Genomic DNA, 16,931 nt, shown 5'->3' on the forward strand with positions numbered 1-16,931 from the left:
GACCATACATAGACATTTTTCTTGGCAGATATTCCTTCTTCTATATTTTTTAGTTCTTCTGGCTTACCTGTCACATCGCAGCACACAGGTGATTGTGGGCCCAAATGCAGTTCTTTCAACGTCACAATCAGTTCCAGAGGCATTGCCAATTGCCGTCAGATAGCTGGTTCTTCTCTCCTCACACGGGGCACTAATTATCAGCAGTTGATGGAGAGACGGGAAGACTGATTCGTGATCAGAATTCAATTTTACTCAGGTTTTCCAAAAGCTTATATACCATTTCAGGAAGGTTAATAATTTCTACTACAATAATTAAGTTAAAAGATCATACAAACAACTCATGCATTTTACAACATCTTTCTCGCAGGGGACTGAGCGAATCTCTCCTCTTCCCGTAAGCAAGTTTAATCCCATATTCTGTAATCTTCAAAGTTCTGTTTGTTTCTGCCATGGCATTCTGGTTATCAAACTAGCTATGCCAATTAAATCTGTCTGACTCTTTGTCTTGTGTATTCCCACAAAATGATGCCCCAAAATCTTTACTGTGGACAAGGATCCAACCCCTGCTCCAAGCACACAGCTCAAAATGTTTGTACATGGCTTTCAGAGACCAGAATTCTTTTGAGACATGAGTTTGAATCCATCATCCAGGATGGATCTCCGATTGTGTCATAACCTCCTTTGCCTCTCAAGATGGATGACTGCTCCCAGGAGGACACCAGCAGCCAGGAGCAGCAGGACTCCTACAACAACCAGAGAGATGACTGTGGCCTCTATCTGCTCTTGGGCCACCTTAGATCCAAAAAGCATCAGCTTCTGGGACTCATCCTCAAGTGGCAATCCTGAGAGACAAACAGGTATTTTCAACAAGAGCCAGCAACATCAGAACTGAAAGGTTGCAAGAAATGCAACAAAGGAGCATTAAGAAAAACCTGATGTAAAGTAGTGGAATCACCATCTCTGGAAATGTTCAAAAGATGTGTACATATGGAGCTTAGAGACATGTTTCAGTGGTAGACATGACAGTGCTGAGTTAATGGTTGGACCTAATGATCTTAGAGGTCTTTTCCAATCTTAATGATTTAATGATTCAAAGGAGGCCTCAGTGCCATCCATCCTTCAGACCCTCAGCCCACACAGAGATTTGAGATGGATGGTTCCTTCTGTAACCTGTTCCACCCCAGAACCTGACAGTGTCTCACAGGTGTCCAGCCCAGTCAGCCACTGCTGTCCCCAGCCCAGAGATGAGAACACATGTCCAGGCTGGGGCTGCTGCAAATTCCCCCAGTCCATGCTCCCTGTGCCCATGGCTGCTGTCCTACACACCACTGAGTGCACTCACTCAGCCATGCCCATGGTGAGTCACCAAGATCCTGAGGTTGCTTGTGCCTCCACACAGAGGCAGCAGCCACCTCCTGAGAAAAGGGGCTGTCTGCTCAGGCAATAACTGTTGGCCAAGGTTTCTACCTGATGAGCACACACAAGCTATATTTGCACATGGTATAAAACCAAATTATTTAATATTGCCACTACCGCTCTCGCATATTTCCTACTCCTCTTCTGGTTTGTCCATTTTGAGTGAGGAGAATGTTGGAGAGAAAATGACTGAAATAATAGTGGAGAAAGCCTGCTGAGTTGCAGGTAGGTAGCTGCATTTGTAGCTGGCCTGAACTGGCTTTCAAATCATCTCAGCTGAATTTCCTCACAGCAGCTGAAAAATTGAGTTGTGAAGAAAGATGAAAAACCAGGAAAATAAACCACCAGTGTACACTACTCAGACTTCTACCACAGAAAATTTCAAAGGGATTGTATCTACTGCTCCCCTTCTCCCTGTGCTGCTCAATCAAATGTCTTCTTACATCTGTTCTTTACAATACTCAAAAAACTCCAGGCATGTCCTTGGGCTCTTTTCTTGGGGGAACATCAGAGCAGAAGGCAGATGTGCTTGTTTGCATGCTGAATCCATCCCTTCAGCTTGTAAAGATGATTGTGAAACTTCTCTAAACCACAGGGTCATTGACAGTCCAAAGAGGGAGGACAACCTATCCCAGGCATCCTCCTCCAAATCTCTGCCTGTACCTAAGCTCATACTTTGAATCTGAATCCATACATAGCAGGCACAACAGGGTGTGAGGTCACTAACCTTTTCCTTTTAACACAGGCAAACAAGCCTAACCAGCCCAACTTCCTTATTTCTATCACCTGAGGACAGACTGGTGCCCTCCCTGTTATCTACTGAAGCAAGGCCTCGCACCGAGGCACTGCCAGGCTGGCAGAGTAGAGGCTGTGGGTGCTGTGTGTGTTCCTCCCTCCCCTTACACAGATCCAAACCTCTGTATTGCTCAGGGATCTGCCCTCTCCCCTTCCCACAGACAGGGTTTGGCAGTGCGGTACACACCATACGTGGGGTGGCAGTCAAGTCTTCCAGCTCTGACTCTGAAAGGAAACAAAGGGAGGGTGAGAAGGTGTTGGGCTGAGCAGGCAAAGCCCAGAACAAGGCACATCTGGCAAGGATCAGATCCAGAGGCAGCATGGTTTTCTAGGACTAGCAGGCTGTCCTTTGTCCTGTCCATGTTTTCCCTCTCTACATGAGATGAGAATTTTTGTATCACCTGCTTCAGAGGCAGCCCCAGTTCCAGTGCACAACCCTTTCCAGCCTTCAAAAGGAAAGTGCTGAGGAAGAAACAGAGATGGTCCTGACACTGGGCAGGCACTGGTCACCCACAGCTGAAACACTAGGACATTCACTGTTTTGGTAATATATCTAAAACCACATCATCATGTGGGCTCCATTGCAGCCAAATCCAGTAATGAGCATCACTCACCTCTGAGCACCTTCCGGTTCTTAGTAAGAGCAATTACTGGTTGAGAGCTGAACATGGCAATTCAGACACAAGCTAAAAATCAAACTCAGAATAACAACATAGGTAATGTAAACTCCAGAAAACAATTTGTTTTTAACTCCAGCTCCAGGTATTACCATATTTAAAGGGAACATCATAATTTAATAACACTTAAGTAATTATCTGCTCCATTAACTGGCTTTTTGTAGTGTGTAAGAGAGTTGAGATACAAACACTCAGAATTTCAAAGCAGTAGCAGGAAGTGCTGCTGGATGTTTTACAGTGACAGCTTCCTACCTCCTCTAGGCAGGACAGTGAAGAGGATCTCCATCCCAGCATGAATATGGTCAGACATGTGACAGTGAAGCAGCCATGTCCCAGGGTTCCCAACCAGCATCTCCACCATTTCAAAGGTCCCAGGGAACAGATCCACAACATCTGCTCTGTAGCTTTTGTCATTCTGTAAGAAAAGGGAGGCCATTAGCTGCAGTGCTCAATGCATCTTCTCAGGAACAAAATTCTGCCAGTGTTGCTGGGGTCCACTTCAGCTTTTTAATGCTCAAAAAACCCCAAAGCTTTCAAAAAGCATCTCCAGGGCTGCAGCTTGTAAAGCAATTTGGTAATGCCTAACCCTAACAAGGATTAAGCTGGACATCTCAGCACAACACAGAGGCTCAGGGAATCAGATGGGCATATGTAAAACCACATCCTTTTCCTAGCTGGGTGAAGCTTCTTCAGAGTCATTAAAAAACATTCAAATACATTCAAGTAAAAGTGCTGATATCAGTGGTCAGTATCTGCTTTACCATCAGCAGGTATTCTTACCTTGTATATGAAGGTCTCAGCATGAAAATGGACTGTGTGGACATCAACCTCGTGACCCATTCCCAGCAGGTACCAGTTCACCCTCTCTCCCTGGTACATGGTCAGCCCAGGCAAGGTGGCATAGAGCCTGCCATTGATTGCTGTGCAGGGAATAACACAGAGGGGAAAAGGCTGTTAGTGAAACTGAATGGGTGCTGCACCTCCTCAGAGGAAGGTGGCAAATTAAAGGCTACAAAGCTCATCCAGCACCCAGTGTATCAGCAGTTACTGTCCCCCACAGGACAGTCCCCCCAGCTCAGCTACTTATCCACTCTGCTCGCAGCCAGGACAAGTGACTTGCACTCAAGGCCTCAAATAAATCTCAAAAACTACCTTTGCTGAAAACCTGCAGTCAGCCAGCAGAAGTGGTTACTTCTAGAAGTCAAAATGCATAAAAATGGCATTTTCAGCCCAATGATGGAGAAACAGGTATATACCTACATACACATAAATGTCTGGGCAATTTCCTTGATGAACATTGAAAAGGAGTAAAACCTGCCAGTGGGCAGCCCTGTGGTGCTGTGCCTCAGGCTGGCCACACACATCACATTCCAACCACTTGTAAAATCCCTGCATGGCAGGACTTTACCTCTCAAGTAGCACAGCTGGAAGGAATCCTGCTGTGACTGCACATGCAGGAAAGGGATCAAAACAGTGAGTGAACTGACTCCTATGGCACACACATGGAGACTTTTGTGCTCAGATGACAACAGAGGGAATAAGATGGAAAGAGTCAAGATCTGAGGGCAGGGCACCAGGTTTTTACTCCCAGGTCTGCCCTGGACACTTTGTGTAGCCTAAAACAAGTATCCAACTTCAGCATGCTGGTTCTGCTAGCTGTAATACTGGGTTAACAATTATACCTTCATGGACATGTATTTGGAGAGTCTTTATCTCACCCATACAAAACCAGTAGGAATGACAGTACACAAAATTCTCAGTATTCTTATCTCCACAACTGTCAAGGGACCTGTTTTGCTGAGGGTATCTTAGATATAATATGGAGAGAAACTAACATAAATAACACACTAATTTAAACATGTTCATCCTTCTATGGTAGAAGTAGCCTAAAACAGCTAAAACAACTGAGCCACATCTTGCTGCTACATAGCTCAGAAAATTAATTTGATGTCTAACATCCTCTGATGGTCCCCAAGACAAACAGAATTAAATTTGTCTGACAAGTTAATTTTATGCTTGATTTTATTTCCTTTCCTGAGTCACTCAGACACATGAGAGATTAACCTCTCTGGCCAGGATGTTGCTATTCCTCCTTACAGGGACAGCCACAATGATCAGCCTTCTCTGCAGATCAAAGGTTTGGACTGTAGGTGTGCTGTAATATTGAGAACAGACAGTTTAATTCTGTTTGTGCCACTGATAATGGAAAAGGATGAGGACATTCACCACACGTCAGGTTCCCTACTTAGAGAGATTGCAGAATCAACACCAACATTACCATGCATTTTGTTGCTTTCCACAAATTTCTCATCCAGCAGGTTGATCTCCTTGTGGTTTCCCTTACTGAAATGTTCCACATTCTTCAAGTACCAGGACTGATGTTCATCAAAAACCAGGAAGAGCAAAGCAAACTCCCTCTTTACATCCTTCCTGGTCCCACTGGACTGCAGGACCCCTCTCCAACAGACCTTCAGGGGCCCGATCAGCCCATTGTACATATCCTAATCAGAAGGAAGGAGAGCTCTGAGGCAAGGGTCTTCTCACCCTCTTCTATGCACAGTTCTTTGCCTTTCAGCAATCATTTTCTATTCCTGCATCACCCCACTTAAAACAACCAGTGCTGCCATACAAGTATTCTGTGTTGGAGAGCATCAGTCCCTAAAGCACAGGAACTGTACGTGCTCTTATAAATGCAAATCCGAAAGTCATAAATATGGATGGTATCAAAGTATTTTTCACTCAGTGACTGCAAAAACATCTGCAACTTGAGATTAAAAAGCCATTATTACTGGGTTGAATGCGACGGTTTATTGCAGAATCCTCCAGGTTGTTGCCCTGTGAAATCAGTGCTATGACACTTCTAGCAACGGCCAAATCTGCCTGCTTTATTCATAAAGTTTATTTTGGACAATTTCTGCCTTTTGTAGATTAATCCTATGGCTCTCATGAGTAAAAACCATGACCAACTGGGAGATGTTCTAATAGCCTACAAATAACTGGAGGAAGGTTAGTAGCAAGGAGAGATGGTGGAATTGCTTTATGAAGGTTTGTTAGGAAAAAAATAAGGACAGAAATCAGGAAAAATTCAGATGATTTCCTCTCCAATGAGAAGACTGGACATGTTACCAGGTGATTCTTCTACCTCCTGGCTGGGCCAATCTCTAAGTTGTACCCAACTCACATTGTTTTCTAAACAGGGCAAAAATTGGCCTAATTAGGCTTTTCTAGTTATAACTTTTATTTTACCTTTACTGGGTCCATGTTGTGGTTTGAAAGCAAAATGAGTGAGAGGCCCCAAGTCAGAAATATAATTTAATAAGAAAAAAGGTAAAAAGGTAAAAATAAAATAAATGCGATAACACAAAGGACCACTGACAGAGTCAGAATACAACCTGAGCAGGATGGTGGAAACAGTCCAGATGAGATGGTCTTCCTGAAGCAGTGATCCTGTAGAAAGGTCTGGTAGCTCTGCTCCTCTGGGAATCCAGTGGGTCAGGGCTGCTTGCACTGTCCCACATACCAGCTTATATCCAGGTGAGACTGCTTGGCTCCTCCCCCTGGGCAGAGCATCTCACAATGGGATGAGGAGTGTGAAGTGGATCATCGATGGCCCATTAAACAGAGATAACTCCTGGAGGGAGTTACCTGTGAGTCATGGGCCAGGCGTTGATGGGCCATTAGCAGAAGACACCCCAAAGGCAGGGGCTTGGGAAAACACTGCCTCACCTGGTTTCAAAAGTTCATGAAGATGGTGATAGAATAAATACTTTGTGTACATACTACACTGCAAACCAGGACAGTCCACCACAGAGTAGTAGATCCAAGGAACACAGGCTGAATCATTTGGCCCTGGACCAGATCTCTCAGGAACTTCCCACCAGTATGTCACAATGTCACCTGTGGGACAGAACAGCACCATACACTGTTGCACTGCACAATACGAAAGAACGACACACACCCGTCAGGTTGAAGTGAGGGAAAAAAGGGCAGTTTATTATGATTTGGGGTTTAAATAGGATTTGGAATTTGATCAAGGATTGGGAGATGAGGGGAACACCCCTCTGACCCCAGTGGCCAAACCAGCAGTCCTTCACAGAGAGGGATGAGAAAACAATCTACTTGTTTATTATACATGTGTGGGAATCTCCAGTAGAAAATATGTAAACAACATCAGAAGGCTAAAGAATCAGGGCGACAATACACCAGGTGACACACCCACTCACTAAGCAGCAGCAAAACCAAATGGAAAAAGAAAATCCTGTCTCCAAAGCCCAAATTCAATTCTGTATTTGCCAGATATTGCATCTGCCTTCCCCAAACACAAAGCAGGGTGGAAGCTCCCCTCTCAGAGCAAGACAGAGGGCTCACAGGATGTAAACACTGTCTTGGTACCAGCACAATGCAAGTTTATCTGCTGCTTTTGAGACTGGATCTGATCATGGAATGAGCATGGAAGCTCATTCAGATGGAGCTTAAAATAATCTTTCTTCTCTTTGAAGTGAATTTATGATGCTGATTCAAATTGATTAAAATCACCCTTTTCTCATATTAGCAGCCCATTTCACAGACAGGATCTGGCTGACAGCCTGACTGTCTGAGCAAGCTGGAGGGGACCAAAATTTAAATACATTGGCATCTGGATCATGAGACAAAGTGGCCATTTCAGTCAGATCCCAGCAAGCAATTGTGTGTTTCTCCTATTTCATACTGTTTTCATACTATTGTGCTCATGCATCCCAAAGAAGAGGCTCCTCCATCCCAGGACCGGCTGAGCTGTCACCTACCATCACCTTCCCCTTCCCACAGAGACCACACTCAGTGTGGGGGGGATAAGGCTGCACACAGAAGAATGTCTTACACCTGTCCCAGATGGCTGCCATCCCCACACAAATGGTATCACTAAAACTGTGCTGGACCTGAAAGACCAGTTATTGTCCAGTTCCAGCACTCTACTGTAACAAAACCAGGACATCTGAGGTTGCTTAAGGAAACCAGTCTGGCTCTGAGCCCACACAGGAATGCAGCTAAAGACAGGGACCTACCAGGATTTGCCACTTGGGGATGTCCAGTCTGCTGCTCTAGCATCCCATGTGCATGGATAGAGTAGGGTCACAAGGCATTGTTCTTGAACACAATGTTAAGAATATCGCCAACTTCTGCCCACAGAAAAGGGCCTTTGTTGCCCTGATCTTTTTCAGCCTTCTGATGTTTGCATTTTTGTAGTGGAGTTTCTCACGGATTATAACAAACAAAGTGATTGTTTTAGCATTCCTCTCTGGAGGAGGGACAATTGATGGACTTCTAGTTTGACCAGTGGGGTCAGAGAGGTGTCAACCTCATTCTCCAATCTCTGGTCATTGTCAAAAATCTATATAAACTCAGGTAAAAAAAAAACACCTCTCTCTTTTTGCCCTGATGACCTGATGGTGTGAGTGTTGTTCTTTTCGTGTCCTCTAGCGACAGGCCTTGAAACAGGAAGAGTGTATTCTGAGACCAGCAAAATCCATCAGCACATCTCTTGGGATATTCCCACCCCTCTCTCAACATCTTCTCCCCAGAAATATTACCTTATAATATTTATGATGTTCCCCTTCCTCTTCTCTACCTCCCAAAAGGAGAACTGGATGTCAGTCCCAATCCAAGTCTTAGGAAACTGGACTGATTTTCACAATGAGGAGAATGAAGGTAGTTACACATCTTAACTGGGCCCAGCACAGCTAAGGCTTGATTTCTGAATACTGTTATGCTAAATGTCACATGTTGATTGTCCCTTGCTATTGGTTTCAAAAAATGTGGTACTATTCAACTGAGCCTGACAGTGTTACAAATCAGAGTTGCAGCCTATTTTGAGTGGCAGATGCTGCCTCAGCCTGTCTGCCCTGACACCACTTACAGCCTTGGGTTCATAACACAGAGTTCTGTCTCCACAGACCTCCACTAGTCAGTGCAAAATGCTCCTCCACTTCCCAAGGCTGCCTGCTTTTGCCCCAGAATCATTTCTCACAGCTACAGATTTTCTCCTTTATTTCTCAGACCCCTCTGAAGTCAGTGGTTTTTTCTGTCCCATAGTCAGAGAAATGCAGCTGTGAAACATGCTTTGCCCAAGCCATGAGAGAACAGTGTTGCAAAGACCAGTGGAAAAGCCCAGGCTTTCCTACAAGCTGTGCACAGGACTCTTCTAACTGCTGTCTCCAAGGTGGCAGATGTGAGTAGGAGACAGTCCCAATTTCTCTGCACTTACATACACAGCAGATGCCTAAATATCCAGTGAGCCTTCAGATTACAGCTGTGAGCCACTGCAGCTTTAGTGCCCCAGTTCCATTGCTGTATGTGAGAGGAAGGTGAACCCTCTGCACACATCCTTACCCAGTATCCCTAGATGTTCATCACCACTTATCCTGGCCTTGGGGGTTTGGAAAGTGCCATCAGTGTACTCCCTGTAAACTGCTTTCTTGTACCTGGAGCCAAGCAGTCCATTCTCGTTGTTCAGAAACATGTCAGCATAGCTGAGAAATGCAGAATGAGCACTGAGATAACCAAAACCTCATGGGGAACAAACAACTAACTTGTGTCAGGGGGTTCATAAGCTGAAGGGGCTTTCCCAGAGCCAGCTTGGGCTGCAAAGGAGAGCATAATGACATGGAGGGCTGCGCTCCCATCAGCAGCACCACCAGCATATGCACCAGGTGACAGGGTGGCCAAGACACCCAACAGGCTCCACCAGAGTCTGCTGGGACACTGCCACAGGCTTCCCCAGAAGGTGGGCTCTACCTCTCTGCAGAGGGGTTGTGCCGTTCCCTCTCCCAGCTGCAGTCGGGTGCATAGTCCCACACCAGGTCCTCCACCGCAATGTAGAACATCCACACTCCTGTGTAGCGACGGGCAGAAGAAGTGCTCCTTTCCACACTTGGAAACATTGTACTGTTGCCTCATCCCAGACTGGTAGTGATTGCTTGTCTGGCAGTAGATCTCAAAAGTCCCTGAGGAAGGCAGGATGAACAAGGAAATCAGTTGCTTCCCCAACCAGCATCAGTATGTGCTTGGTGTATCTCTGTGGTGCTTAGGGAGCTTGGTTGCCACAGGCCAAGGTTAAAAGAAGTCATTGGAGAAATCAAGCAGGAATGGCACAACAAAGTCCTATACATAAATCATCTCAGGAAGTTTTCTTACACAATAAGCACCTGTAGCACAGCTCACCCTGTAAGACTTCATACCATGCTAGAGAATCTGCCACAGAAGCAAATACCACAATGGGAGAATCTTCCATCTGCCCAGTCAGCTGTGCAGGCACTCACCACTGTTATCAGGCTGTATGAAAGCAGTGGCAAATGTGTGGGGGAACAGATTGGCTGAATCTCTCCACATCCTGTTCATCTGCATGGTGTTTCTCTGAAACACAGCTCCATGTACATCCGCTTTGCTGCCCAAGCCCAGGAGGTGCCAGGACACTTTGTCTCCTTCACACATGTCCAGACCAGACAAGTTACCAAACATAAGTCCATTGATGGCTGGAAAGGAGAAAGCAATTAACTCTCTACAGGCAGGTGTCAGCCAGGAGATTTTGAGCATACACTTTGTAAGACAGGCCTACCAGTCAGAAGAAGGGTAACTTGTTTGCAATTCACCCCTGAATACACTGAGACACTTCTCCAGACAGCTGTGCTGCTTGTCCATGTCTCACCTGGTGCCTCCAGCCTGGCTTGATTCCAGGCCAATACCACACAGCCCTTCCAGCCCCCAGCTCAGCCTTTAGGTGAACATCAGCCCATACTTTGCAGGTTCATCCCTGCTGTCATAGAGCAGCATCCAACCATACCATGCATCCTGTTGGATTCCTCAAAGCCATCATCCTTTTTCACAGATGTCTCTTCCATCCTCAAGTAGTACTTTATGTTGGCATTTAAATACCAGCTGAGGTTCTCGTCAAACATGTTGAAGAGAAGATAAAATTCTTTGTCGATCCCTTTCTATAATTACAATGATGGCTGTTAACTTTTAAAACACAACAATTAACTATCCTTAGTGTTAAAGCTGTTTTGCTTCTCTTATATTCCCCTTTATTTTAAAACATGGCTCATTGAGAAACAGGATTCTGACCCTTTACTCATGTTGAACATTCCTCTTATTTCACAAAAGGCATCACTATTTTTCATTATATTTCCCATGAACAAAATGAACAAAACTCAGCCAAGGCCATGAAGCCAGTGCCCCCTTCCTTCCCCACGTCTAAGGTGTCTGTCCAAACCAGACCCAAGACCAGAACCCAGACACAAGGCAGGCTGATGACCACACCACATCCCTCTTGCCTCCTATCACAGGCCTGGACTGGGAATTTTTTAATTACCCTAAATCCTTGAGAGTGTTAATTCTCCTAAGAAATGCATAGTGTTTCCCCACTAAAAGAACATTGTGATGGTGTCCATACTCTCTCACTGGTGTCACTGTCCCCAGCAGCACACAGGCAGCCAGCCTGCTGAGGTGAGCAATTCCCAGGCTGTAGCACACAGGTACAGCAGAGTGGCCATGCACATTCTACAATTAAGCATTCATTAAAGGTTTGCTTGAGATTCTGGAGCCAGAATTGCCACCCCAGGTGATTTTTCCCTGTCTTACATTTACAAAGGTCTGTCTCTTGCTTACACCCTTCCAATACCTGCCCATGTTTATCATTATCACAGCTCCTTCACCTTGAGGACTGTATGTATTCCCAATCCTCTTTGCTCAGCAGATCCACATTTCCACCCTGGGTAGCATGTTGATTTCTTCTGCACTCCTAAGTCACATGGTGCCCCCACTGAATGTGAGATCCTCCAGTGTGGAATCCCTGCAGCCTCTCAACATAATACCCAGAGTCTGGCCTTGGCAGGACAGACCATAGTTAACCTGCCCAGCCTGACAGAGGGGACTTCTCAATGTTGCTCTGTACAAATGGTTTGCCCCGGTTTCTCCCCCCCTCCCCAATGCCCCTGGCCCTTTGGTTTCTCCTCTCCTCGGTGTGTCTCCATTGGTTGTGGGACCCGGTGACTGGCCTTGTTCTCCCTATGGGATACTGACCTTACCTGCCCTTTGCTCCACCCCCATACGTCAAGGTCATTGGCTGCTGAACCCCATACTTGAGCAGGGACAAGCAGTTGACCTGGCCTCTTGACTCTCAGTCTCCCTTTGGCTCCTGGAAATAAACCTGCTGGAATTGATCTGGTGTCAAGGCCTTCTGCCTCTCCTAGCTGTGCTAGCCACGTGGTGTGTGTGGATGTATGAGCTTGACTGCTTTGCCTGAGTTTCCCCAAGCGGCCTTTCCACAGGAGAGGCTTATTGGGATATAGGCTCCAGCTCCACTCCTAAATAACACAACAGCACACCCCAGGAAGGCTCTGAGGGTAGCAGTCCTCAGATCTGTCACCGCTCCCTGAGCCACGCTGCAGGACAGCAGTGGGGGTTTGATTTGCCATCTGCTGTCTTTCACAACAAGGCTCTGCTCCTCTGTCTGGTACCTCCCTAGGGATATCAATTTACTGTCTTCCCTAGATTTACTGCCAGGAATAGACTACTCCTGAGTGAAATTCCAAGACGAAGCTCTTGCTGCCCTTCAGGTTTCACCTCTCTATCAAAAACATAAGAATGTCATGGATTTTCACATGCTTTTCTGCAGCCAGCTCTGCTTGAAAATTAACTTCTCTGGTAGAATAAATGAGGCTCACCCAAACATCAAAGTATTGCATCACCCAAGCAGAACACCTGTAAGCAAAAATGTATTTTCAGTGTTTCTGGGACTGCAAGGACTATTCCACATGCCTCTCTGAAAGCAGCCTGCTACACAAGCCTCAGGACAAGAGTTACTTATAAGGTAACTGTTCCAAGGTACAGTTGTTCAGCCAAGTTTGTCTGTGAATTAAAAGCAGAGCTCAGGTGTTACCCCTTCACTTAGAGAGGCAACAAGTTGCGACATGGGTGTGGACCCTCACAGAGGACAAGCAGGCAGCAGCAGGGTCAAACATGGAAAGCTTCTTTATTTTTCTCCGACTCCATACTTATATACACTCTTTACAGAAGGCCAGGATTGGCCCAAGGAGGTTACAACCTCCTGACCTGATTGGTCACTCTTACTTTCAATCAAGTTCTCCTCTCAGAGAAGAACTATGCAAAACACAAGATAATTTCTAAAAATACATATTGTTTACATCAAGCAGCGTGAGAATGGTGCTGCAAAAGTTCAAACACTTGAAAGCAAGAAAATCAGGGGCGACACTCAGGAACTGTTTTAAGGGCAGCTCTTGAGAGCCCAGAACACTACTGGCCTTTCCCAGGCAAGACCTGGGCACCAGCTGTACCAGCATTAACTCGGCCAAGAACAAGGCTTTGATTTGACTCTCCTGGACTTACACTACTGAAAATTTGTCTTTAATATGCTCCCTAATGTTTTGCTGATGCTTCCTTTCTCTACATGAAAGCAAAAATCTGGTAGGAATGGGGCAGGAAAACTCCTTTACCTGCTTGTTATTGTCATCCAAATTGCCCAACTTGGAGATGAGCAGAGGCCCCACTAAACCTGAGCTGGAGTCTGACAGGATTGGCAGCTGAGCTGTACATCCAGGTGAGGCAGGGAGGGTTGCTGGGCGTGGGCCCTACATACCTTGGCACAGTCCAGCAGTACGTGAAGTTGTGCAGTGGCTCCACAGAAATCCCACTCTGGGACAAGCATTTAAAACAGGGATTACAGGGTTATTCCTGAGTCCCTGCACAAACTCGGTTATACCTTCTCACCAGCTACTTTCAGAGCAGGCTTTACTTCATTCATGTCAACCAAATACTCAGCACCTCTGATGGGGGTGTACTCAAGAAAAGGTATCCACCAACCATCATGGTACCACATCCCTTCTGATGCCTTCCCATAGGACGCTCCATGTGGCTGGATGCTGAAGGGCCAGGAGGCTTTATTAAAAAATGTCACCAGGATGGTGTCTCCAACTTCAGCTTTGATCACCAGACCTAGAATATAGCAGAGAGGATATCAGCAACAGAGCATTTCCCCAGGCCATCAGGCAAACCAAAGCAGACAGGGCACCTTCCTCCAAGCTGCAGAGCCAAAGATGAAAGCCAGCAGATGGCCTGGCCTTGCTGCTGAAGGGAGCTCAGTGGGAGCAGGGGCTGGCAAGGATTATCTGAAAGCAGTTTGGGTCCACAGGAGAACTCAGAGAGGCATCACACCTTCACACAGGGAAGTAACAAAACAGCCAGATGTGCTGGAATGCCCTCAGGATAGGCCCACATCTCTCCCCCACCTACGTAAGGACCCCCTCAGCCACCCAAAATATGTGCCTCAGAGGTGTGAGATGCTCCAAGCCCACCAGAGTCTGTAAGCCCACGACGCAGCTAGCCAGAGAGGAGCTATGAACCTTTACCATGCCTGTCCCCGAGCACCCACTCAGGAAAGAAAGCTCTCTGTGAGAACATGGGGTTTGCACCATGCCTTGAAGGGGCTCAGACAAAAACACATAACCAGGAGCTATTGCTGTGACCTGTTTAGCTCTAATCACACACACTATACTGTGTCACTCAGCCCTTACTTCTGGAACACCTTCGGAATGACCCCTGAATTGATTCTGTCCATTCTACCACCCTGCACTTTAGCCTGTTCCCTTTGCTCTCAGATGTGACTCTTGTGAAGCACCACTTGTGCCCCACCCTGCCCTTCAAAATGAGCAGAGAGGTACAGCCACTTGGCACTCCCAGCATCAGCATCCTTTTCACAGACACCGACAGAGGATTTGTGTTTCTGGATGATTCTCACCAAGTATTCCAAGGTGTTTCTCTTCTTCTGATTGCTGCTTTTCCTCACGGAAGCTCTCATCAGTATATTCCACATACTTTGCCTTCCAATAGACACTCCCAATTCAGTAGAGACTATGCTTGAAATACTGCTCAGCAGGACTAAATGCAAAAAGCAAATGTCAGGTCATGTCATAGAAAAATCAGCCTTGTTCCCCTGCTCCCGCTGGCAAGGCCATCAGCATCTCCAAATCAAGCAGTATTTCAGACAAGGACAGCACCTCTAGTTTGGAACAAGCACAGCTTTGACTCTGCAAAGCTTTTTTGCCCTTACAGACTTATCCGCCTGTGTGTTCAGGGAGCACCTGTAGCACACAGCCCTCTCCCAGGTGAGCCTACCAGGTGTGATCAGCATCACTACACAAGATGTGTGAAGGAATGAAAACTGCAGTGCAGTCAGTGGGAAGGCAGTGCTAGAACTCCAATCTCTTCAGAAGCTGGGGACAGCCCAAATCGCAACTAAAATAAACAGCTGTAAAGGTATTTATTTCCTCCACTACCACCCTCACCAAATATAAGTAACAGGCCTTGCAGGAGAGGCAGTGCAGTTACACGGCCAGCTCACAGGTCTAAGGTCTGCAAGGCTTGCTGCATGGCATTGGGTAAATAATTAAACACTTGTTATGGGTTAACATAGCATTTCCTCTTCTCCATCTGAATAAGGTATATCCTCTCCAACAGATTACTAGGGAAGAGAAGTAATCTCTGTGGAAGGAGAAGAATCTCTCTTTCAGTTAGCCAAAGACTGAATGGGAAGTCTCTCAACTGCTACCCCAGTCACCTGACCATGGGATGGAGGGCTGCCATCCAAGTCCTTGAATCTGATTTCCTAGAAATTGCTTCCTGCAGCAACACCAGCCTGAGGCCCATCTGCAGGCCAGCTCTGCCACCCTGTGTCTACTGCACCAGGGGCTTTTTGAATAATTTCTCAAATAGATCAATCTGTTCCTAGGTTAGGCTTGCTAGGTTAGCAAGCAGAAATGAAGCCCAGAGACAAATGTGGCAGCTCACATTGCACATCTTCTGCGACTTCTGCTGCTTGTGGGTACAGCTGTGCCACACTGCACTCTCATGGGAAGGCCCCAAGGTACCTGTACTGCTCTTGGTGCAGTCCAGCTACAGCCACCTCCCTTTCTAGATGAGGTGATCAGCCATCCCAGGAAATGTACCTCATGTGAACAGCAGGCATGTATTTTGAAAATAAAGAAATTCCACATTTTCCTGAGAAGCCTTCCTGATACAGTCCAGACTCCCCAAACACTGCCCAAGCCCAGCAGCCTCTCACTTACCTGCCTGTGTCACTGAGCTGCTTCTCACTGATTCAGTTGAGCCCTGAGGGTCTGCAGTCCCACTGCACTTCCTTGGCAGCTATGAAGTATTTCTGAACTCTCCCATCCAGGCTGGGTGCCACAGCTTGCTGAGAACAGGGCCGGACTTCATAGAGTGCCCCCATCCCAGCTGCCCAAGACACAAAGGTGGACACTCACTTAGCCCCTCCATCCAGCCTAATGGGCAGTCCCACCTTCCCTCTACCATCCCAAAAGGCACATGGATGGGACAAGTGACTCCACAGCAAGGAGTTTTGTGTCAGTGAGCAGAACTTCCATCCTTAGATACTGGATGCTATGGAAGTATGGACAAAGAGTGACTAGAGTCTTCTGCTGTCCTCAGATCTATCATGCAAGTGCCTCTTACAGGGACCAGAGCTCTTAAGGCACTGCCTCATCTCAGATTTCAGCTGTACCAAACATCAAACATCACATCATGGTACAAGTCAACCCCATCAAAGCTGCCCTGCACATTAGTAACCAGCCCACTCCAAGTTGTACAAGACAAGGCATCACCCACTCATCTGGGGACATTTTTCATGCCCAAGGCACTGCTCCCTACCACACTGTACATCATGTACATCAAAAACAGAGGACACAGAGTCCAGGACATATTCCACCCTCTGCTTTACCTTGTATGTGATCATTGACCTGGCAGTGCAGCAGCCATCTCCCAGGGTTCCTGGGGATCGTATCTGCTGTAACAAAAGTGGCTGGGAAGAGGCTGGCCACGTTTGTCCTGTGGCCCCGGATTTTGAGTGTCTCTCCATGGAAGTAGGCTGTGTGAACGTCAATTTCATTGTCCATCCCGAAGAGGTACCATGAAACAGAATCCCCAGCACACATCTTCAGCTCAGGGAGGTTGCCAAACACATAACCATTAATAGCT

The 16,931-nt window shown here is 46.6% G+C and overlaps 1 pseudogene across 1 annotated transcript in view; it reads right to left on the bottom strand.

Moving 5' to 3' along the window:
- Positions 1 to 532: 532 nt before the first annotated feature.
- Positions 533 to 16,931, bottom strand: part of LOC310922080 (hephaestin-like) — a 44,075-nt pseudogene continuing 27,676 nt past the window's right edge. The window contains exons 6-22 of the transcript XR_014592769.1: positions 16,675 to 16,929; positions 16,004 to 16,172; positions 14,677 to 14,816; positions 13,739 to 13,874; positions 13,376 to 13,581; positions 10,705 to 10,855; positions 10,184 to 10,396; positions 9,660 to 9,868; positions 9,255 to 9,394; positions 7,931 to 8,062; positions 6,669 to 6,785; positions 6,070 to 6,077; positions 5,167 to 5,389; positions 3,669 to 3,808; positions 3,141 to 3,303; positions 2,404 to 2,436; positions 533 to 842 (exon numbers count right to left, since the gene is read on the bottom strand). The product of XR_014592769.1 is annotated as a hephaestin-like (transcript). The remainder of the gene's footprint in view (positions 843 to 2,403; positions 2,437 to 3,140; positions 3,304 to 3,668; positions 3,809 to 5,166; positions 5,390 to 6,069; positions 6,078 to 6,668; positions 6,786 to 7,930; positions 8,063 to 9,254; positions 9,395 to 9,659; positions 9,869 to 10,183; positions 10,397 to 10,704; positions 10,856 to 13,375; positions 13,582 to 13,738; positions 13,875 to 14,676; positions 14,817 to 16,003; positions 16,173 to 16,674; positions 16,930 to 16,931) is intronic.

The sequence above is a fragment of the Zosterops lateralis genome (assembly GCF_965231275.1).
Source record: "Zosterops lateralis genome assembly, chromosome: W".
NCBI classification, from domain to species: domain Eukaryota; kingdom Metazoa; phylum Chordata; class Aves; order Passeriformes; family Zosteropidae; genus Zosterops; species Zosterops lateralis.